Genomic DNA, 24,714 nt, shown 5'->3' with positions numbered 1-24,714 from the left:
TGATGGCATGGAGTCTGCTTCTGACAATTTGGTCTGTATGCATTTTGTTAGAGTTTTGCAGCTCCTCACACTAAGCAGCAGATATTGGTTCTGCGGTGTGATTCATGCCCTTCTACAAGCTTTTGCAGCTCTCCATGTGTAACAGCCTGTCTCCTGGAACCTCTTAATACTGTGCTGTGAGACACAGCAAACTTTCTTGCAATGGCACCCATGAATGCACCATCCTGGAGAAGTGAAACTGCTTGTTCAACCTGAATGGGCTGCAAGTATCGACTCGGGTAACAACAGGTTCCTGAAACAGGTAACGGTTTCATTCTGCTTCGCTGTGAAGTTGTACCTGGACTGAAACAGAGTTTTTCTATCTACAAGAGGCCAAACTGTAAATTACTGTGTATGGTATTTAGTATATTGTAATAACATTATCTGGATATTTTTAAGTTAAACATGAAAACCCATATTACTGTTTATATAATCAAAGATTAATGAATTTATTAAAATTAATATTGTAGTTTTAAACCCATTTACTAGTATTGTGACATTTTTTATGGGTGGTATATCATTGTATTATATAAAATATAGATTATATAAAATGACATTATAACACCCTATATATGTTATACCTGATTATTTGCACTGCAGCAGTGTTTGACCATATTAGGTAATTTACCCAATGGGTTTTACCCATTTAGCAAGAAATACACACCAAAAAAAGTTCTTTTTTTTCTTTTTTTAATTTACTTGTAATTTTAGTAAATTAAAGCTAAAAAAAAACTGAAGAATGGAAATATCAACCAACTATTTAAAAAAAAGACTTCAGTGCTTTCTTCAAAGCATTAAACATGCTTTAAATACAGCTATACCAACCAGAGATGGGCAGTAACGCGTTACTTGTGCTGTATTACTTTTTTCAAGTAACGAGTAAAGTTTGGGATTACTATTGCAAAAATGTAATTAGATTACCGTTACTTTCCCGTAGGAACGCTGCGTTACTGCGTTACTAAAATCGTGATTTTTCTGCGAGAATGTCTCATGACAGTGACGTAAGCGAGTGCGACGTTCGTGACAACAGCTGTGTGCAGATCAACAATGGATCATATATCGAGTGCAGAGAGAGTATGAGCGTGCAGCGTTTAAAGCGTGGAAGTACTGACCTTACTTTGAGTTTGATTCCATAAAAAGTGACAAAAACATTAGTGTCCGTTGTGCGTGGGAAGAAAACTTCTTTTTACAGCGAAAAAACCCCTAAACTTCCAAACAAGCACCGAGTAGCTACGACGTAATGGGAAACTCACAGAGAAACTCGCGGATTCTTCCACTGACCGCTGCGGCACACCTGCACCAGGGTAAACCTCCGCCTACCCCACTCCTGCTTTACAGGTGAAAATAGAGCAACAGGACCGCTAGTCTTTGACTTTATTTATTTTCTGCTGTGTTTTACTTGCATCTATTTGAAAGACTGAGTGTAAACACACAAAAAAAAATATTTTATGTGCTGGAATGTGCAGAAAATAGGTTTAAATGTTAAACTAATTTCTTCCAGTCAGAGAATGTTGCAGATAATTAAATCTTTGCTTGATGCATAAAGTTAAAAGATTAAAACTAATAAAACAAGTTTTAAAAAGAGACTTTTCCATTTGATTACATTTTGTATGATGGATTATGTAGAAAAAGTAGAATTGGGCTGAAAGATCTATCACTTTATCACCTATTCAGGTTGTAAATCGTGTTTTTAAAAAGTAACTTAGTAACTAAGTAATTAATTACTTTTGAAAATAAGTAATAAGTGTAGTAACGGGATTACTTTTTTGGGAAGGTATTAAGTAATTAGTTACTGATTACTTTTTTCAAGTAACTTGACCAACACTGATACTAACTGTATGATATATTAATAATAGCCATAGCTAACGTGACACCTATTCTCCAATCCACATTTTGAAGTGTGTGTTAACCTTTTGGAAACCTCCCTGTTGCTTTTTTTTTGGAGAGAGAAGTGATTCCTTCACCATGTTTAGTCCAGAACCTGGTGTGAAAGCTAGCAAGCTGCATCCATGAACTCTCTGGGTTCTAACTGGTGCTAAGTAACATGCTAATAACAACCATAATATACGAGAAAATACCAGAAGTTTCTCACCAAAACTCAAAGGACAAAGACCCTCTGTATCTCTCAGCAAGAGATGTTTATTGTTTTCACTTACTTCCATTAAAACGCTCCAAAAGGCACCAACAGCACAAACATCCATAAGAGGTCCAATTAGCATTAGGAAGCCTAGCAAACAGCGCTCAGCTACAGCTGGCTGATCAACAAACCTGCCAGTCAACTGTTCTAACTTTAAGCCTTAACAAAATTCACAAGGTTGAGATATTTAAAAATACCTATGCTTGCTTCACTTTTCGGATCCCTTCACCTTGACAAACTACACCTATCCTAAGTGGCCATTCAAGAAATCCTAAGCTTCACTTTTATATTTGGCTAAGGCTCAAGGTTTAGCTTGAGCCTTAGCCAAAATTAACCTCGAGGCTATGTAAGGGCTATTTGATCAAGAAGCGGAGTGAGTGTGAGTGCTCCATCACCTGAACGATCACCAGACCTGTACCCGTGAATGGCGTAGTGAAGGAAAAGAACAAAGTCCTCAGCACATGTAATTTAAACCTAACGTGTGATAGGTTACACTGATAAGTGTTACTTGTGCCGGTCTGAGTGTGGTTTCTGCCAGCTACACCGTAGCACGTGACACCCCCTCTTCACTTTGCGCGAGGATGGGGCTGAGGTGGGATGTGAAGCTTCCCACTGTGTGAACATGATGAAACGAGGATGTTCACAAGCCGTCAATGAGATGCTGCTAATCTGACTGTAACCTGCTGGGAAGCGTCTGACAGAGGGAACCACCAGCAGAGACCATCACTTGTTTACAAAGAGGTTTATCGCGTGTTCACTGTGCAGGTTTATCTTTTAATAAACTCTGTTGGTTGTTGTTTGTCGCTTAAGAGACTATGATGCAGTAGACTTAGTGAATGGTTTAAAAACACCTCCTCTGTCTAAAACTTTAACATATTTAGATTCATTTGACGCCAGGTTGCATGCAAGCTGAAACATGCAGACAGAGTCTTAGGCTGTGCGATTTTTGGCCCATTTTGAGCCGATAATTCAGTCGTGCGACCGTTTTGGCGATCGGCCCGATTTTGGCCTTCATCGTGCGTCGTGCATCGTCGTGCATCACGTGGTCCGACCAAGCGATTGATGATCGGGAGCTGGTCGTGAGGTGTTAATCGCTTCTCGTTACCCCACCTATACTACACGATGCACGACGCACGATGAAGGCCAAAATCGGGCCGTGACACCTTCACCGTCGTGAGGCACTTGTAGAACTTTGGAAAGCTCACCGTCGTGAGGGTGTCACCACAGCTTGTCACATTGCGCACGCGCAAACACATAAATGTCGGTGAAAAAGACAGAGTAGCCAGTGTTGCCAACTCCTCTGTAAGGAAAATCGCTATTGGCTGTCCTAAAACTCGCTAGAAGTCGCTAAATGACGTCATCACCTAATTTGCATAATTGGTCATGCTAATGTAATTGTAACCTACGCTGTTGGAGAGAGAAATAACATCGTGGACGAGACATAAAGTGAGTAAAAAACGTCCTAAACGCATTTAGAGTTTATTTAGAACTACAAATTAAATTTCTTTTAGCAATTATTGTTTTTTTTAATGTCACAATTCCAACCCTGCTCCTTAATCCGGGCTTGGACCGGCAAAAGTGACCCGAAATAGGCACTCTGGTGGAGTTACTTTGTGTGTGTTTTAAACCTTGTGATCCACAAAACAGCATAAGAGTAAAAGAAGAACTGACTGCGTTACAGCACCCGCTGCTTGTTGAGAGTAAAAGCGATATGCGCTTTCACGTCTTTATTTAGCGATTTTTTTTTTGAAAAAAAGTCGCTAGGGGGTCTGAAAACTCGCTAAATATAGCGACAAAGTCGCTAAGTTGGCAACACTGGGAGTAGCACGGCAGTGCAGCGTGTGGTCTGGACACAAGCGATGGAGGCACTTGTAGAACTTTGGAAAGCTCATCCGAGCCTTTTCGATGTGGCCTCACAAAATCATCACGACCACAACAACCGTGAAAATAGTTGGATGGACGTTGCTGCTCAATCACAGCTGCCTGATTAGTGTTTTTCATTTGCAATTTAGCAAAGTTGATGGTGGTGGTGTGTGTGTCTGTGTGAGTGAAAGACAGAGAGGGAGATTTTCTGTTATAACCTTCATTTTTATGGACGCACAGTGTGAGCACTCAGGTCGCATCAGAGCATCGAGTCGTATAGTGCGAGACCTGCATCGTCACCTACGAACTTCTAACCTCTGCGAGTCAATCGTACAGTTTGAGCAGGAGCTGAATCGCGCGACTGAAAACAATCGCACAGTGTCTGCCCAGCTTTAATCTGGGCAACTAGGCTGAAGCGTCTCAGAGGAATTAACAGGAGGGGCACAAAGTCAGCACACAAAAGAAAGAAAAATGGTCTGCAGCTTTCTCAGCTGTCACATGCTTCTATAGTAGGTGGCTTGTCCAAGAGATCATGTACCAAATTCATCAGTTAACAGCAGTGGACACAACCCCGAGCCCGGATCCTCCAATGGATCTCTGGGTCCTCAGATATGCCAGGATTTACATGAGAACAGGTAATAATATTTATATCACCTTGTTGTGGGCGTTGCAAAACCTGTCCAGCTGTGCAGTGACATTTGTACTTGTGCTGCTGATTTGGTGGACTTGCATGGTGCCACCCCAGTAATATGAGGTAGATGAGCAGCTTGTCTCATGAGGCGAACTGTCCTAGATTTAAAAAACAGTGTATGACCTTGATTTCTACTGTAGAGAAACCTACAGAGCTCTGATTTATTTCCTTAAGCCTGGAGGAAAAGCAGCACCCTGTGTTTGAGCACTGTGATCTGGTGCAGCCTACTTTAACTCAGAGTTTGAGATAGCACCTTACAGCCATTGACACGAACAATACCAATGTTGCATTCTGCTTGAGCCTTAAATTTCACGTATAAATCTGACGAGCTCGTTAGATACCTGCTCATAGATTATGCATGCAGCCATTAGCCAATCTAGCCTTCCTGGACTGTTTTTCATCACCTTATCTGTGCCTGTAACAATACACCTACCCACACATCCAGCATGTTTTAGATAAAATGGTGAAAGCTCAGCCTGCAGGCTGTTTGATGACTGAAAAGCTACATACAGGCAACATATGTAGGCATGTAAAAGAAATGCAAACAGGACTGGTACCACTGTTCTGAGGAGTGTCAAACAATGCCAGCCGGTCGAGGCTGCTGGTGTCTCACTATGTCCTTGAGCAGCAGGCCATAACTGTAACTCATCATTTTTCACTGAAAAGGGTTACTGGTGTGAAAGACAATCTCATACCAACCATAACAAACACGTTGTGAGAGCCTAAACGTGACTGAGAATGAAAGGGAAAATAAAAACCAAAAGAAATGATCGTTTTTGTCATCACCACACGCTTTATACAAACGATGGGCATTGCCATTGTGATCGGCTGCAGACTTGGTTCCTTCTGGAGCCCAAAGTTACATATGCAGAGTTGTTACCTAGCACAGTTAGTGTGGTTAGTTTTGGTATCTGTAAACATTTTTCCCTCTTTAAAAAGAGCGCACAATGGGTTTTTTAATACCTCGCCCTTCTTCTGGATTTTTCTAAGGCTTAAACTTGATTGGAGCGCTTGACTGGCAGGTTTGTTGATCAGCCAGCTGTAGCTGAAAGCTGTTTGCTCCCCTCTGCTAATTAGACCTCTCAAGCATGTTTGTGCTATTGGTGTGTTTCAATGGAAGCGTCTGACAAACAGAGATGCAGAGCATTCAACAAATTTGTGCTTCGGTTTTGGTAAGTGAAGTTTTAGCATATTAATAGCATGCTACTTAGCACCATTTAGCTGATACGTGTCTCTGTGCACTCAATGTGCAAAGTTTGTGAATCCTTGTTAACCAGGTTTGCTCATTTTAATCAGTAGAAGGTGACTTCTGGCTAAAAGCCAGTGGGTGACATCAGGGTGGCTACATCCATCTTTTATATTGTCTGTGCTTCCAGTTTTTAGACTGACTCATCTGAGCCCTGCTTTACATTTTAAAATAATGCTCAGTTACTTGCTTTGTAATGGAGCTAAAACGGAGGTTTCTCATTTTATGGCTCAAAGCCACGCGGTTCAGCTTATTATGCTAATATGGCTGAGATCTGAAAATAGAATTTGTGAAAATTACCCAATAACTCGACAACTCTGCGGGGGTCATCTGAAATTTGGGACCCGAAAACGAGGTTATGTGGCACAAAAAATCCAGCGTATGGGTGTAGAGGCATTTCAGAAAGGGGCACAGCCAGACTGCATGAATTGCCAGATGAAAAGTGCTGCATTTGATTCCAGGGATGTGAAAACCAGGCTAACTGCTAACCTAATTAATATTGTTTCCCTCCTGTGATTTGCCAAATCAGAGAGTGCTAATTTCACCCAGCACTGCACACACACTACCTAAAGTCTAGAAAAGGGTGTCCTTGCTTCTTGGTAACCAGAGCTACGTGGAGCTTATGTGTTGCTCTCGGTGATGTTTGATGCTTTCAGCTTAAAAGAAGAAATACGAGATGAGGGTCCGTGATAGGTGTGTATGTTCTTATTTGATCAGTTAATTTTAGTGCCTCAAGGATTCAGACACTTTAAAGATTATCATTATTATTATTGTTATTATTATAATTGAATTGTGGGTTTACTTCTGAATCTTTTGCTGAGATGGTAAAATAAAAGTAACAGACAGTAAATATTAATAATAATCCCCAAATTCCTAAGTTTTGTCATTTTCTGTGGCTGTTCAGGTTGCATTGAATGACATAAAATCCCCAAATGTTACAAAGCCACAAAAGCATGTAGAAATTTTCCACATGACAGGATCAGTGTGGCCAACTTAGCAACTTTGTCGCTATATTTATAAGTCGCTAAGACCCCCTTAGCTACTTTTTTTTCTAAAAAGCGACTAGCGACGTGGGGCGATCGTGGCTCAAGAGTTGGCAGTTCATCTTATAATCAGAAGGTTGCCGGTTCGAGCCCCGGCTTGGACAGTCTCGGTCGTTGTGTCCTTGGGCAAGACACTTCACCCGTTGCCTACTGGTGGTGGTCAGAGGGCCCGGTGGTGCCAGTGTCCGGCAGCCTCGCCTCTGTCAGTGCGCCCCAGGGTGGCTGTGGCTACAATGTAGCTGCCATCACCTGTGTGTGAATGTGTGGATGACTGAATGTAGTGTAAAGTGCTTTGGGGTCCTTAGGGACTAGTAAAGCGCTATACAAATACAGGCCATTTACCATTTTTAGTGACAAATTGTAGTTAGAGACTTATTTATGACGACTTTTTGACGTGAAAAAGAAAGAAAAAGAAATTTAATTTGTAGTTCTAAATAAATTCTAAATGCATTTAGGACCTTTTTTACTCACTGTTCTGCCTTTTATAACTTAAACTGGATATTACAGTTGTAAACTGTCCTAGTGCTCCCTCTAGTGGCTGCTTTGTAATATGGGTTTGGTTACTTTGGGAAGGAAAAAATGAGAACGTGAAGAAGAAATCAAAGATGGCGGAAAGTGATGCCGAAATGTTATCGTTCTAAGCTGATACAGACCTTAAAATGTTGTTGCCTTGGACAAGATATGTCTGTAAGTATGAGTGACAATAAAATAATTATTATCTTATGTTTTGTGTAAAAATGGTACGATAATTTGAATTTGAAAGTTTTATCTTGTTAGCTTGCAGTAAGAGTGTAACAAGCTAGTTTACAATGTTAGTTCGCTAATACAGTATTTTGTACTTTCAGTTTTACGATGGTCAAAGAGAAGGCAATGGTCAGAGGCCATTCTTCAATAAATCAGCGCAAAAAGGAAAATAAGTCTGGTTATTGGAGCATCGTTATCTCACTGTCTAGCTGGTGAAACTAAGAGACTCAGGGCGAGGACAGCACACTCACTTTGTCTCTTCCACGATGTTATTTCTCTCTCCAACAACGTAGGTTACAATTACATTAGCATGACTAATTATGCAAATTAGGCTATGATGTCATTTAGCGACTTCTAGTGATTTTTAGGACAGCCAATAGCGATTTTTCTTACTGATGAGTTGGCAACACTGGACAGGATCTTTGTGCAGAAAGCCTGAAACGCTGACTGACTGCGACTTAGAATATAAAATAAAATAATGTTTTGTGTTTACACTCACTCTTTCAAATAGAAGCAAGTAAAACACAGCAGAAAAATAATAAAATTAAAGATTCAGCAGCTCATAAATCTATTGTCACCTGTTTAGCAGGAGTTTTGCCTGGTGCCCCAGCGGTCACTCTGTGAATGTCACAATTCTGTGGCAGCGTGGTCAGTGCTCACTCAGATTGGAAGTTTAATTTTTCGCTGTAGAAAGAAGTTTTCTTCCCACGCAGAGTGTACAACGAACACTAATGTTTTTGTCACTTTTTACAGAATCAAATTTAAAGAAATTAAATTAAATTAAATTTAAAAAAAGTAACGTCCAAACTTTAAACTAGGGATGCAACGATACCAATTTTTTCAAACCGATACGATACCGATACTTGGATCTGAGTACTTGCCGATACTGAGTACAAAAACCGATACTTCTACCACACACACACACACACACACTGCCCGTGGATTTTCTCTTAACATTTTTCATCGCTTTTCTAAAACCTGAGTTAAAGTTGGCTGTTCCGGTCCACACTGCTGACATGTTGTTTAGCCTAGCTACAGCAGCCTCCAGTTTCTCTTTTTTATCTGGAGCCGCCAGTCTCACTCGCCTAACCCTGTGCCTGTTTAGCACGGGATGTCCCCCTAGTGGCCAATCTAAAAAACTACAACAGAAATGACAAGCCACCCTCTGATTAATGAAATAAGTTGGTATCGGTTCATGGTATCGGTTAACTTTTACGAGTATGAGTACACACACATTTTACAGTATCGGCCCCGATACCCGATACCAATACCGGTATCGGTGCATCCCTACTTTACACGCTTCATGGTCGTCCTCTCTCCTGCACTCCATACCATCCATTGTTGATCTGCACACGTCTGTTGCTGCCACGGACGTCGCACACTCAAAAGTCATTGTCATGAGACGCTCACAAACAAAATCACCGCGGTTTAGTAACGCAGTAATGGAGCATGCTTACAGGAAAGTAACAGTGATCTAGTTACTTATTTGCAATAGTAATCCCTTACTTTACTCGTTACTTGAAAAACGTAATCAGATTACTGCCCATCTCTGCTCGTGATGTGCTGCATGCTGCGTTGCTTGTTGGTGTGAATGCACTTATTCAGTTTCATTGAAAACAGAAAACCTTTTTTTGCAGCAATATTTTCTCACAAACCTTTTAGCATTTTAGCACAAAGACACTGCTTGAATCTGAACCTCCTGCTGAGTTTAGATGCTAATCTGCTTCACGTGCTGCAGACTGTGGTTAGAATATTGTCATTAGTGGAGTTGATGCATCTCTGCTGGAAAACTAGGCGATAAAACTACAGTCTACAGTCATCTTTTCTGCAGTATGTTACATGTTCATACTGGTGTGTATCAGATAGTATCTGTTGGTCAGTATCAGCTGCAGATATATCAGTCAGGCTTCAGTATTTATTCTCTGGATTATGAGGAGCTGTAAAGAGCTGAGATCAAAGAGATAAGATCGTTACTATCCCGACTGTCACCTCTATTTTAATGCTATATTGTAAGATTGTATCAAAAATATTTGGCAGTGGTTCCACATGTAAAGCATAAATCTTGAAACTACAGAGTGGGAAACAAATGAAAGACTTTGTAAACCCCACTGCTGCTGTGTTTTGTTTTACAAGTTTTATTTCCTGTTACTTTTTTGTTGACTTGTCAGATACATTACCAGAAAATAACACTGCGAGCTCCACCATTCAACTCTGCTATCTTTTTTAATTCACTTTCTGTGGAGCAGCTCCCGGCTGTATACCTGATGATATCACATTTTTGAGTCCTCGCTCTGTGGCTTCTGGCTTTGGGAGAATCATTCACAATCGCATGTATTGATTTGAGTGTAAGAAATTCTTAAATACATGCCTCTCACTGGATTTATGGGTTGCCTGATAAAAGACTGTTGACCTTAACTGGTATGTACTGCAGTAAAAGAGAAGAGGAGCCTCTTGTGGGAATTGGTGTGATGTGAATTTTCAGCTGTCCTGCAAACCCCTACGAGAAAAATGCTTTAGAAAAAATTCAGATGTTTTGATGGTAAATGGTAAAAAGATCGCCCCGTTAAGGTCAAACCTCTTTGTGTTCTCTCTATAAGTCTGGGGAGGCTTCAGAACAATTAAAATGTGGCGTGACAGTTCGGAGCAAGCTGCAACAGATTCAGGAGAAAAACAGTACACTCATGAATTATTCAAAACGATTGTCTTTCAAGTGTAAAAAAGTAAAGTCTGCCAAGAATCTTTTTCTACTGACAATGTTTGAGTCAATTACAAAACACAAGTGTGAACGTGCAGAAAGCAGTTGACAGATACAATCAGATGTGTACAGTCTGAGAGTGTAACCGCATAATAAACTTGTTCAGCCAAACAATCGTTTTGAGTCTTCAGACACAGACGAGCTGCTGTAATTATAATCCTGTTCCTTTTCTGAAATGAAGTGAGTAAAAAAACCCAAAATCAATGGCTGTCTCAATAGAGAGATGAAAATGAAGGGAAAAAATCAATTGTATCGATGTAATCCGAGGCAGTAAGTGTTCCTCCGTTTGTTTGTCGGATAAGCGCTGAATGAAATCTTTAAAGCTCAAACAGCATGGTCGACGTGAGACTTTCATCATCCGACAGAAATTTCATCAATAAATTGCATCAACCAAACGTCTAATGGAGCGACTCCTGGCCACAGTGGTCGGCAAACACGTTGACTGTGTTGTCATAATCTCTTCAACAACGCTGAGATCTGCCGCACACTTTGATGCGCGTCCAGATTTATCATGTGTTCATAAATTTATCGGAGCACTAAATGTAGCTCAGTCAGACAGCAGTTGATCTGATTAAGACTTCCTAAAACCCACAGCAGCCATCTGTCTCGGGAAACGTGCGATCCTTCTGAAATAACATTTTATAGATTCATGTCTTTATTGTGAAAAGAAAGGGTTTGCATAAAAACAGACAGACCAGGATAGTTATTTGGTACTAACAAAGACATTTTTGGGTCAATTCAAAGGTATTGAAAAATACAAGATGATGACATCACATGATGTAAGAAAACAATATATAAGTGCAACAAAGGCAACATTTGCATTCCCTTGTTCGGCTGTGTTTGCCACCCTCAGACTGTAAATAAAAGATGAAAAAAGAGCCACTATGACATCACCAGGTTGGTGTTTGTTTTAAGACCATACCTGACCTGAGAAGCCAGTGGATACGGCTCAGTCCTACAGAAAGTAGGTCTATATCATGGTTTACTTTGCTTGGATGTAATTGTTTGTGGTAATGGTACCATAATTTAATAAATGTAATACACAATCCCAGATACTGAGTCACAGGTAAGGTGTTTACTGAAGTCATTGATCATTTTCTAGGAGAATTCTATACAAATGGGCTTCTTTTTGCAGCCAGAGATGTCGCCACTGTTGACCAGTGCTAAGCATGCAAGTTTATGACACTTCTGCAATAGCTGCAAACATGTACTGCATACATGAATCAACCCTTTTCACTATTTGGTTGTTAAGTGATGACATATGAGGCCTGCTTCCAGGTCAGAACTACTCTGTGTTTATTAAGGTTGTTGTGTTTTTAACATGTTTTCATGCTTTGTATCTTGTTCTGTTCTACAGGGTGGGCCATTTATATGGAAACATCGTAATAACATGGGAATGGTTGGTGATATTAAAGTCCTGTTTGTGGCACATTAGTATATGTGAGGGGGCAAACTCCTCAAGATGGGTGGTGACCATGGTGGCCATTTAGAAGTCGGCCATCTTGGATACAACTTTTGTTTTTTTCAATAGGAAGAGGACCATGTGACACATCAAACTTATTGGTAATGTCACAAGAAAAACAATGGTGTGCTTGGTTTCAACATAAATTTATTCTTTCATGAGTTATTTCTGTTTCTGACCACTTAGAAAATGTGTTCAATGTGCTGCCCATTGTGTTGTATTGTCAATGCAACCCTCTTCTCCCACTCTTCACACACTGATAGCAACACCGTAGGAGAAATCCCAGCACAGGCATCCAGTATCCGTTTCAGGTGCTGCACATCTCGTATCTTCACACCATAGACAATTGCCTTCAGATGACCCCAAAGATAAAAGTCTAAGGGGGTCAGATCGGGAGACCTTGGGGGCCATTCAACTGGCCCACAACGACCAATCCACTTTCCAGGAAACTGTTCATCTAGGAATGCTCGGACCTGGCACCCATAATGTGGTGGTGCACCATCTTGCTGGAAAAACTCAGGGAACGTGCCAGCTTCAGTGCATAAAGAGGGAAACACATCATCATGTAGCAATTTCAAATATCCAGTGGCCTTGAGGTTTCCATTGATGAAGAATGGACCCACTATCGTTGTACCCCATATACCACACCAAACCATCACTTTTGTTGTTCCAACAGTCTTGGAGGGATCCATCCAATGTGGGTTAGTGTCAGACCAATAGCGGTGGTTTTGTTTGTTAACTTCACCATTCACATAAAAGTTTGCCTCATCACTGAACAAAATCTTCTGCGTGAACTGAGGGTCCTGTTCCAGTTTTTGTTTTGCCCATTCTGCAAATTCTGTGCGCCGATCTGGGTCATCCTCGTTGAGATGCTGCAGTAGCTGGAGTTTGTAAGGGTGCCATTTGTGAGTAGCTAATATCCGCTGAAGGGATGTTCGACTAATGCCACTCTCCAGTGACATGCGGCGAGCGCTACGCTGTGGGCTCTTGCTGAATGAAGCTAGCACAGCCACTGATGTTTCTTCATTAGTGACAGTTTTCTTGCGTCCACATTTTGGCAAATCCAACACTGAACCAGTTTCACGAAACTTAGCAAGCAGTTTGCTAACTGTAGCATGGGAGATGGGTGGTCTCGTAGGGTGTCTTGCTTTGAAATCTGCTGCAATGACCCGGTTACTGTGTTCACCAGAAATCAACACAATTTCGATCTGCTCCTCACGTGTTAACCTCTTCGACATGTCAATGGCTGTGAACACAGAGAAACTTGTAAATAACTCATGAAAGAATAAAGTTACGTTGAAACCAAGCACACCATTGTTTTTCTTGTGACATTACCAATAAGTTTGATGTGTCACATGGCCCTCTTCCTATTGAAAAAAACAAAAGTTGTATCCAAGATGGCCGACTTCTCAATGGCCACCATGGTCACCACCCATCTTGAGGAGTTTGCCCCCCTCACATATACTAATGTGCCACAAACAGGACTTTAATATCACCAACCATTCCAATGTTATTACAGTGTATCCATCCATATTTATTATTAAAGGGGATAATATAATAAAGATTTTACAAACATATTCTGTAAGTAAAGAGTTAAACTCATTCTGAGTCAGTGTTGGCTGCGATTGTGATCATGTGCACGACTCAAAGTGACTCATTTCCTCCTCACTATGAATTTATTTTTCTTTAGTCCGAACGTTATCCCGCATAACAAGAAATGCAAAAATAATCATGCTCTCCTCAAACTGACGCCATAATGGACCGAGGAGAACGAGTGGTCTGACTTCATCTAACCCCGTGCCATCTCCACCGTAATTAATGAAATTGCCTCATACAGACGCAAAAAGCCAGAGCCGCCCGTCATGCTGATTGCTTGTGAGATATTGCCAGTAGATGCAACTCATGGTCACACCAACAAAGAATGATTTTACATCACAGAATATAATTTTAAGTGCATTATGTGAGGTGAACCTTTACCTTGAGAAAAGAACTTTAATACCCAGAAAAGAGTATCTTTGTGGAATTTTATTTTTTCCAAGCTCAGTGTCTATCTCTGACTCATCCTCACTCTTATTTCTTGGTTTCAAACGACCAGTGTCTGCTATGTTCAGACCAGGCAAGCCAGTTATCACCTGCACTTCCCATCTCATGCTTTCCTACCAGCAGGCACCATTATGAGTCACTGTTGTGAATCACTGCTGCGAGACTCTCAAACCCACAGATGGACACACTCTAACTCAGCAGCCTTGGTTTAAAGCTGACGAGGGAAGTCCCGGTCCTGGATTAAGATCTGAGACGCCAGATTGAGATGGTCTCCAAGCTTGTTACAGTTCCCAGGATGTAATTGTGATATACGATGTCTCTTACTGACTGTCTTTGATGGTACATGAAGGAAAGATCATTCAAATGTTTTGTTGGTAAACACACAGTAGTGGATGTTTATTTAACTACTTACCAATCTACTGTGCCAAAAAAAATAGACTAATATGCACAGATGAAAAATATGAAGCATGGTTTGTATTGCAAGTAAAATTCACATTTTTGTAAAAGGCATTCAAGCCTGTAGGTGCACATTTCTAAGTTTATATTGGCGTATACTGTGTTGAATCATTTTCTAATTACTGAGCTACAGTAAATGTCTCTTGAAGCTGAAATAGCAGAATCCAAGCAGTGAGGAGGGAAACTTGCTAATTGCTGCTTATTTTCAGAGTCCTGAACTGTTTCCACCGACTAATCTAAAGTCTGAGAGGCCTTAGAGCTCCACGGGGACTTTCTCCAGGTAACTCAGCGGGATGGCCATATCGACTTCTCAGCACACAACAGAATGCTCCCATTTATCTTGATTAAGCTCGAACATCTGCACGGCCTCGGCCATCAAAGTATCATTGAACATTAGCCTTGGTTAGCCTGCTCAGCATCCACACAAAATCTTGGGGTTCTAAAAAAGGGGGGAAAGGGGACATAAAATACTAATCTATACGACTGCAGGATTGTCTCCATGCTCCTGATGGGCATGTGGATCAATATCATTGATTGGTCCCACTGCTCAGAGGGGAATTAGCATTTAAAAGGAACTTCAGCTGCACCTACTGGAGGGTTTCTCCATCAAAGGTGGGACATGACTAAGCTGTGACCTGTGATCTCTGCGCTTCGGGAGAAACTGTACCAAACGCTATGCAGCTTTACAGCTCGGTTGCCGTGGAAACCTCTGCATTATGGATTACTGATTGTGAAATCTCAGCCATAAATACAGGCAGGGGTAGTGGCCTAGCTGCACCGCCTTTATCCCTTTGACCCCGGATAGATTGCTCTTATTTCCCGAGGTTCACGAAGCCAAGCCCTCTTGATATCTGAAAATTAGATGTCAGGCTCTCTCCTGTGAAGCAAGAGTCATAACTTTCTGTATATTGGTTTACTTGGTTTGAAACCTTTGCTGAATGCTTTCAACTCAGTTTCAGGGCTGACATCATTAGGGTTTTATTGCTTCCGAAGCGAGGATGACTTCCTGTAATAGACAGTGGTCGGCGACTTCAGTCTTTTCTTATAAGCTGGAGTTTCCCTCATTTCCTCTCACTTTACTTGCGTTCGAGTGTGTTCATTTTCCACATTTTGTGTAAAATACTAAGAATAATATTTTTCATGCTGCCTGCATTTCTCTCGAGACAGCCTTATGAGTTCAGGGACAGCCTTGGTATTCACAAAAAGGGCATTCACACTCAAAAACCTGATGTGATTTTATTTGACATCTTGAACATTTGATATTCACAGCACAGGTTCACCTGCTGGCTGCCATGCCCTTTAATTACAGAAACACAAACAGCCAGGTAGCATCACTGTTCCTCCTTTTCACATTTATTTTTTATATAATCAAGAATTTCCTTGGCTTTAAAATCTCCTTAACAGTGGAGGTCTGGCCACCCGAAACAGGGTTATTGAACATCTTTTTAAGCTTATATAAAATGTCAGAGAAAACCCACAAAACTCGACAGGGTCCTTAAAAGAAAAACAACCATAAACCTTCATGTTTATGCTTTCAGACACTGCTGACACCTATTAATAGCTTACTGTCCAGATCCATCCTCACCGTCCTCAGTTTCTGTCTTCATGGCACTGGACATGGATGGTGCTTGTTCTCTGGTCGTGTCCAAATTCATGGGCTGCATCCTCATGAGGACCTTCGCGGTCTATGTGGGCCGGCTCCTCAGAAGGTAGTAAACGGCTGGGGAAATTGGACGGTCTAGCCTTCTGATTAGCGTCACCGTTGTCTCGGTGGAGTTTAATAAACTCGGCCGTCTGCTCCTTGCTATCTAAAATATAACAGGACACTGGCGTAAATTCTCGACCGTCTCACACTTCTGTTTAATCGGTTTTCTGTTTGACGTTTATTCAGCTGTGTGAAAATCCCGGAGGAACCCACCCGGGGGATTAATAAAGTTTTATTTTATCTAATCTAATAACTTTAATCTCAGCCAAACCAATTTACTCACGAACAAACAAAACACTGAAAAAAGCCCAACAATAACATTTTTAGGTTGTCTAAGTGACTTATATATTACGTTTAACCCGAGTAGCGAAAGTCCGCGGTGATCTGAAAATGATGTGCCGGGAGTTGTGCCGTTCTCGGCGGCTTCAGTGACCCTCGAGCTCCCGGCGAGCTATCGAGCTGGTGGGTAACAGACGTCTCCGAAAACGTCGAAGCAGATATTTGATGTTTACACAGCTACATTCTCGCCTGAAAATATATTAAACGTTTATTTTGTGACCCAGAAAGATTAGTAAGAGTAATTTTAAAACTTAGTAGCGGCCGCCATTGTTGGAAACTGGAGTTTGGCTGGGCCGCGCTATGAATTCTGGGATATGGTAGGCCATGAAGGACACACCCGACCCATCCTTCAAATTCGGGGAAAAGGAGGACGCATTTGTCGGCTGCATTTGTCGGAATCTACGAATTTGGACAGCCTTCGGCACGTCGCTGTGACGTAATCGGTCTACAAATGCGGCCTCAGGAGGAAGCAGCCCATGAATTTGGACACGGCCATGATCTGTCTGCTCCATCTACTCTGGCTGCTATTGTCTTCATCACTTATTATGCTATAAATAGTTGTATCATGCTAATTCTTCCATTCATCTTCTCCCACTTATCCAATTCAGGGTTGCAGGGGGCTGAAACATATCCCAGCTGAGACAGGGTGATGGGCATGGTCGACCCTGAACAGGTCGCCAGGCCGTCACGGGGTTAACACAGAGAAACAGACATCTTGTCACATTCACGTGCAGGTTATAAGATAACATTTGAATTGAACGTTAAAGTACAAAGTGGTTTCAGATCTTTTAGTTTTCCTCTGGACACACAGAGGAAATGAAGCCAGAGTGGGATCAAACCCCTTTCTTGCCCGTGTCTGCTCCACTCTCTGGCCAACAGTAGCAAGGACTAGCATTTGAAATGTGTTTCCAAATGGAAACTTTATGTGAAAATGCAATTTTCTGATGATACTGTGATAACGTTTGGCATGCACGTCCTCACATACTGAGTGAAAATGCAGGGGAAAAGAAAGACATCATTCCCTTGAACATTATCTTCTGTGGCAATAAACGTTTGTGCAGGAAAGTTACAACTGCTGAGGAGCTGGCTTTTGTCCTTTTATTAAAGTTTCTTAACGACACACTATCACTGAGGACAAAGTCGTGAAACACCCTTTTTTCTAAGTCTCAACCCAATTCAAACAAAACTGTGACCTCCATGAGAGTCTTGAGTGTGGCTGTTTTAAGCCCTTTCAACAGCAGGAATGTGATTAATATATACTTGAACCTTCTTAAACACTTTTTATGCGGTATATGTTAGCGGGACCACCATACAGCCTGTATTAAAGGGTTATTCATCTTAAGTGCACTACACAATCTTTTATATAGTTGCTGCCCTGGAAGTGCATACAACATAGCTTTTATGCTTGGCAGTTGAGTGTAGGTGCCGGTCTTCCAAACAACACTTCTGATGCTCTTTGATGAAAGTTGTATGGATTCTGAATTGGATAAAAGTCTCAATTGAAACGTAGACACTGCTATTTTTAGAAGGAGAGTTTTATCATCCAGTGGCCTCCTGAGTACAAACAAACAAATATGTTGAAATCAATCTGACCAACATCAAACATAGGACTAGATTTTGGTTTATTTTCAGCAATTTTAACAGTTTCTATGATTTGTTTTTTGTCAAAAACACTGCAAGCCCTTCCTCCGGTGCCTTTTTCGAATGCATGACTCACCATGGACTCATTCTGAGATAACGTGTTAGAAAATATCAAATTATTCATGTTAAGTGTGAAAATCGCCCTTTGAGTGTATTCTTCTGGCCAGTGTGCTTCACCCACTGAGGCTCGCAGTAATATGCAAAGCCAGAGTGGCCTGTTAATTTCTCACCTGAAGCGTCATATTCATGCAGACTCTCAGTATCAGTGCTGAAAGTGACCTGAGATCTTCAGGTCACATCTTCTCTTTTAAAGAGGCTATTAGGAATGCCTGTTAATTGATAAACTTTGTCATTTGGTAACTATTTCTCTGCAGGTTTTATTAACCCTTTAAAACCGGTCAGAGCGGGCACGCTCCGTTTTGCGCAACTACTTTTGAATCCAGGTAGCTCTGCAACCACGTGAGCTAGCGCAATAATTTTTTTTGCATATGAAACCGGAGGAGTTGTACTTACATCTTATGCCATCAGCTTGTCCTCGGTCACAGTTTCCTTCCACATATAGCTTTGCAAAAACTGCATAAAAAGCACTTGCAGCAACAAAAACATAATGTTCCAGAAACACGCTTTGCCGATCCGATCAGCTGTTCATAACACTTCCTAGTTGGAATAGACGTCAGCGCGAACTATCACATGTCCGCCATGACCTGCCCGAAACCGGAAGTGACGTCATTTTCGTGGAAATGTAGTTTTTTTACCATCAGGGCCTTATGAGCCTATACTGGTGTTTTTAAAAGTTATGTTTGACTTTATGACTTTCTGTGTCATTTCTGGGATGCTTAGGACTCATATTGCACTGCTGGAAATAGTTTATTGTGATGCACATGCTGCTTTTTTGCAAATTTGTATATATATATATATGTGTGTGTGTGTGTGTGTGTGTGTATATATATATATATGTGTGTGTGTATATATATATATATATATATATATATGTATATGTGTGTGTGTGTATGTATATATATATATATATGTGTATATATGTATATATATGTGTATATATGTATATATATGTGTATATATGTATATATATATGTATATATGTATGTATGTGTATATGTATGTATGTATGTATGTATGTGTATATATACATATGTATGTACGTGTATATATACATATGTATGTACGTACGTGTATATATACACACACACACACACGTGTGTATATATATATATATATATATATATATATGTGTATGTATGTATATATATGTATGTATATGTATGTATGTATATATATATACACACACACACACACACATATATGACTGTAAATACTAGAGTAGAAAATTACACTAGGATTCCTTTGTTATGTGTAGGCATTGTTACATTAATGACATCGTGGTTTTTATGGAGAGTCCAGAAAATTGCTGGTTTATCCAGTGTTATGATAATGATTGTGAATCCCTTTTGCCTTTGATGTACAACTATACCCATTTAAACCAGAGTACACAGAGCTATATAGAATGGAAAAGGAAATAAAGCTATGTAATATCAACAGTTTTCGTCTGCGCGAGTTACATATTGTAAAAGTCCGCATTATGGTCGTGGCGATTGCTTTGCCTTGCGACTGAAATCCAGCGACGTTCATGAGAGACCAGGTGAGAATGCAGCCTATTCTTATTCCTGACATGTCATTCAAAGATGTTTCAGATAAGATAAGATCACCTTTATTAGTCCCACACGTGGGAAATTTGTTTTGTTACAGCAGAAAGTGGACAGTGCAAAGTTACATAGCACAAATGAGAAAAACACTGGAATAGGATCAGATGATAAGAATAAGAATAAGATAGCGTACACAATAGAATAGAATAACACATGAAAAGCAAATATGATCAACTGTCTTAGTGTCTCTGGCCCAGTGCAATGGGTTGTGGAATTAGTGAGTCCAAATCTCCTAACTCGTCATCTGTCAACAAGCTGCTGCTGTGAGGAGGCGTGTTTTAACCCAAACTATGATCTTTTCCAAATCCTGACTAAGTGGCTAAACCAAGGCAGGGGGTGAACAATGAAATTCAATTTTATGTAGCACGAATTTACAACAACTGCCACCTCAAGGTGCTTTACATTGCAAGGTAAAGACCCTGAAATATAAGAGAGAAAATTCCAGCAGTCAGACCATCCCCTATGAGAAAACACTTTGCAAAATCAGTGTAGAAAATGCCAATTTATGCATGTAAAGTAGAATCCATCTTGCTTTGCTTTCCTGCTTTGTGCTCGTAGCTAAAACCATCGTCTAGTTAAGAGGAAATGGTGTTCAGGTTGTCAATAGATTCAGTAGATAGAGGGTTCTGTCATGTGCTGGGTTTCTAAGATCTAATTATGACCTCTGCAAAGACTGTTATGTTTTTGGTAACGTCTCATTTTGTCTGTAAACACAATTGCATTAGTAACATTTAGGAAATTTCACTGGTATATGGGGAAAGTCGGACTTGAACCCAGTAGGTGTTGAACTCAGGGCTGCCTTTGTCATCAATTCTGTTCATAATTTTTATGGACAGAATTTCTAGGCGTAGCCAGGCTTCCACTCCGAGGCTTCAATATCTCATCTCTGCTTTTTGCAGATGATGTGGTTCTGTTGGCTTCATCGGGTGGTGGCTTCCCACTGAAACAGTTCTCAGTGACAGAGTTACAGATGTTGTATTAGTCCGAGAGAGCTGAGCACAAAAGTGAAGCAGTCTATTTTTCGATGGATCTACGTCCCTACATATGGTAACGAGCTCTGAGCAGTGACTAAAGGTGAGATCGCTGATACAAGCGGCAGAAATGGGCTTTCTTTGAAGGTTGGCTGGGTGGCCTAGGTATGGGGAAAAATTAATATATATACAAAACACAATCCAATGCTCCCAAGCAGCTTAGCTGCCTTGGTTCAGTTTGTTTTCTCTGATTAGTTCTTGTTATTTAAATTGTTATTTGATTCTTAGTCTGCTAGTTCTTTACATTTTCATCTGTGTGTATCTCCTTAGTGTTTTTATTTATTTATTTATTTATTTAGGACAGTGCATGTTAATGAACATAAATGTAAAAAAAAAATTACATGAATGTAAACATACCAGATTATAGCCAAGGGCTAATTTCCATCTGTTGTCCTTAAGCATAAAAAATAGACATCATAATTCATAAAAATTCATCATTCATTCATAATAAAAACTCCATCACCAAACTTGCACATACACATCATTCTGTTCCCAAATAAAACATTAAAACTATACAACTCATACATGATCACACACTTGATTTGTCTATAACCAGTTTTTAACCTTTGCCTTAAACAAATTGAATGTCGAGCATTCTCTAATGGGTTGAGGAAGACTGTTCCACAGATGGCCACCCTTGACAGAGAGGACGTTCTGCCCAAATGCTGTCCGTCTGTGGGGTATAAACAAGTCTCCTCGGATTGTAGCTCGAGTGGTCCTGTCTGAGCTTTCTTTATGCCTAATGAACTGCTTTAGTGGTGGTGGAGCAAGGGAGTGTAAGACTTTATATATTAAACACACTCTTTTAAGTTTCACTAAGTTATTGAAGTTCAGTAATTTATGTTTTTTTGGTGGGAAGTCGGTTTTTTGTCAAGTAGTTTTAAACTTTCGATTATTAAATTTAAGTACCTGGGACACTTTATTTATGTGACTCTTGAAGGATAATGTTGGGTTTAGAATGACCCCAAGATATTTAAATTCTGGAGCTAATTCAAGCTCTACTCCATCCAGGAATATGTTTGACTGCTTCAAGTTTAAGGGGCGTTTTGAAAAATACATACAGACCGTTTTTGAGGTGTTCAACATTAGGCATGAGTCCTCCAGCCAGCTATGCATTAATGCTAAAGCAGCTGTAAGATCTTTTGCCACCTGCTGGACACTATTTGCTTGCGTATATATAACTGCATCATCCGCATACATTTGAGCAAATATATTTGGACAGACTTCAGGTAAATTATTGATAAAAAGAGAGAACAATAAGGGCCCAAGAACAGATCCTTGAGGAACCCCTGTATCACAGTCTAAATATGGAGATTTAACACCATCCAACACCACACACTGTTTCCTGTGTGAGAGATATAAGGCAAACCACTGAAGAGCCTGACTGGAGATACTAAACTGAGTCAATCTGGACAACAATATCTGATGGTTTACAGAGTCGAAAGCCTTCTTTTCTTTATCCGCTTCTAGTTCTTCTTTGTTTCTCTTTCATCGCCTTTGTTAAGTTCCTTCGTGTGGCTGAGTTTCCCTGATTTTGTATTGCTTCTCACTTCCTGCTTCCTTTCGATCATCACTTTTCTTTTGTGCTTCACATTTACTTTTACTTCCCCCTCCTGGCTCATTGTCTTTGATTACTATCACCTGCGACTCGTTACCCAGCTGTGTTCACTTCCCCTTTAATTGCCCTCTAGTGTATAAATGGTGACGTCTTTCCTTTAGTCTTTGTCTCAGCATCTACTAATCTCCAACTGTGTGTTCTCTGTAATCGCTGGCTTTCGTTTTGCCTGTTGCAGTGTGAATTTTGTATTTTTGGACTGTTTCAACTGCCAGGTTAAGTTAACGATGGTCTGTTTCTGAGTCTGCCTTTGGGTCCTGATTACTTGGTTCATGACAGCTTAATTCAGTCACTTACATTTTAAATATATGTCTATTTAGCCTTGCAGCTTGCTCCCCTCAGACTGTGCCTTTGTTCCTGTTTTGTTCTTTCTCTGCACCACGATTTCTTAGTCTGACTTAATTTTGATCAGATTTAAGATTTGACTGAAGTTACAAGCTGAAGCTAGAAGATGATGGATGATAGTCAATAACCTCTAGCTGAAAGGGTTTTTTGTTTTTTCCGACAGTTTCCAAGGATGAAATGGTCGAGACTGTCTAATGACTGCCCACTTTACCCCATGATTGGACAGGTTATTCACTTACTGCAAATATTGATTTTTGATTTACAACAGTTCATGCAGATCTGCTCTATTCTGGCATGAATAGCCTTAATTATGAGTTTGAGAGTGAGAGAGAAATTGAAAGAAATTGCACTCTTTCTCTCACTGAATGTGCCATTGAAGGAATGACAGTATTTTCTTTCTAATATAGAACGCACCAAAATAATGAAAACCACTAAATAACAATCAATAGCCTCTCTGGAACAACAGTCAACCTAAATTTATCCTCTCCAATGACAAAAGGTCTTACAAAAATCTTACGGGTATAATTACTGGCCCCTTTTAGGACCTTCCAGCATCTCCACGTTGAACTGAAACAGCTGTGAACCCAGAGACCACACGCAGTCAGATCAGCGGGCGCACGGCGTGCTTTGTTCTTTCTCCAATTATCAGACTGAGAAAACAAATCTGTCAGAAATGAAACGTGGCTGAGCTATTGATCTGTTCATACAGTCCACGTCTTTTTCACTTTCCCACAGAATCTATTAGCACTGCTTGCCTTTCTCAGTCTCATGCCACAGCAGGGGAGAGCAGTGCGAGCCATTTACGTCATGAAGGTCCAAGGACCACTGGAGGCCAGATACCTATTCTCTAGCATGCAGGAATCAAATGTGTTATGGGCTCTATTTTCATTTGAGCTGTATGAATAAACTAGATGGCCATGACCATTAAGCTGCTCATAAAGAAATGACACACAGAGTGACGGTAGCATCACACCCTGATGGTGAACTCTAGTAAATAAAATGTTCCACTATTTAATAGATGTTCACAGTTTCAAGGTGTATAGCAAACCTGTTCGTATGTGTTCCCTTTATTCTCTAGAATTTCTTAGTTGTTAAAGGTAACCTATTATGCTTATTTCCAGCTCCAAATGTGTACTATTAGGCTTTGCTTGAGTCACAGCTCAAAACGCTGGGCTTCAGTGCTTTCCTACTGCTTCCTCTGTCTGAGGCGAGCGGTTTTAGCCCCGTTCACTTTGAGCCAACTTTCGTCTGACTGACTCCCCTCATGAACAAAGGATGTGAACAGCAGGTGGGTGGTTGCATCTGTGCTTGCAGCCAAAGCTGTCCACTCCCCTGAAGCATGAATCGTGCTTCTTCTTTTTCAATAAATACCATCAAAGTGACTCAAATGAAAAAGTAGGGGTGTGCTTGAAAAATCTCTGATTGTCCAACGTGCATTCTGGGCATTCTTGTGCAAGATAATGAACCCCAAGTTACACCTAAAGTGTGTGTGTGATATTTTTGTGGGGACCAAATGTTTGAAGTTTACTATACTTATGGGGACCAAAATCCTGGTCCCCATAAGTTTGAAGGCATTTTTGAGACTTAAAATGTGGTTTTGGTGTCAGGGTCACAGTTGGGTTATGTTTGGTATAGGGATGATGCCTCTTAGTTCTCTTTCATTAAAGCTTTAGTGCAGCGGTCCCCAACCCCCGGGCCTCGGACCGGTACCGGTCCGTGAGTCGTTTGGTACCGGGCCGCAAGAGTTGAGGCTCAGGTGTGAAATGTATAGTTTTCAGGGATTTTATCAGTTTTCAGCGTTATTTTGTTATCGTTTTTATCATTTACTCGGTTTTCCT

General features: G+C 40.6%; 1 protein-coding gene across 1 annotated transcript in view; it reads left to right on the top strand.

Annotated features, from left to right (window-relative positions):
• Positions 1-4,800: 4,800 nt before the first annotated feature.
• The window catches only part of pirt (phosphoinositide interacting regulator of transient receptor potential channels), a 35,445-nt gene continuing 15,531 nt past the window's right edge, over positions 4,801-24,714 (top strand). Inside the window, exon 1 of the mRNA XM_085158213.1 lies at positions 4,801-5,902. The gene's annotated coding sequence lies outside the window, so the exon portion shown is untranslated. The remainder of the gene's footprint in view (positions 5,903-24,714) is intronic.

The sequence above is a fragment of the Neolamprologus multifasciatus genome, chromosome 4, assembly GCF_963576455.1.
Source record: "Neolamprologus multifasciatus chromosome 4, fNeoMul1.2, whole genome shotgun sequence".
In the NCBI taxonomy this organism is placed as follows: Eukaryota; Metazoa; Chordata; class Actinopteri; order Cichliformes; family Cichlidae; genus Neolamprologus; species Neolamprologus multifasciatus.
This window is presented reverse-complemented; position numbering and strand designations above follow the sequence as displayed.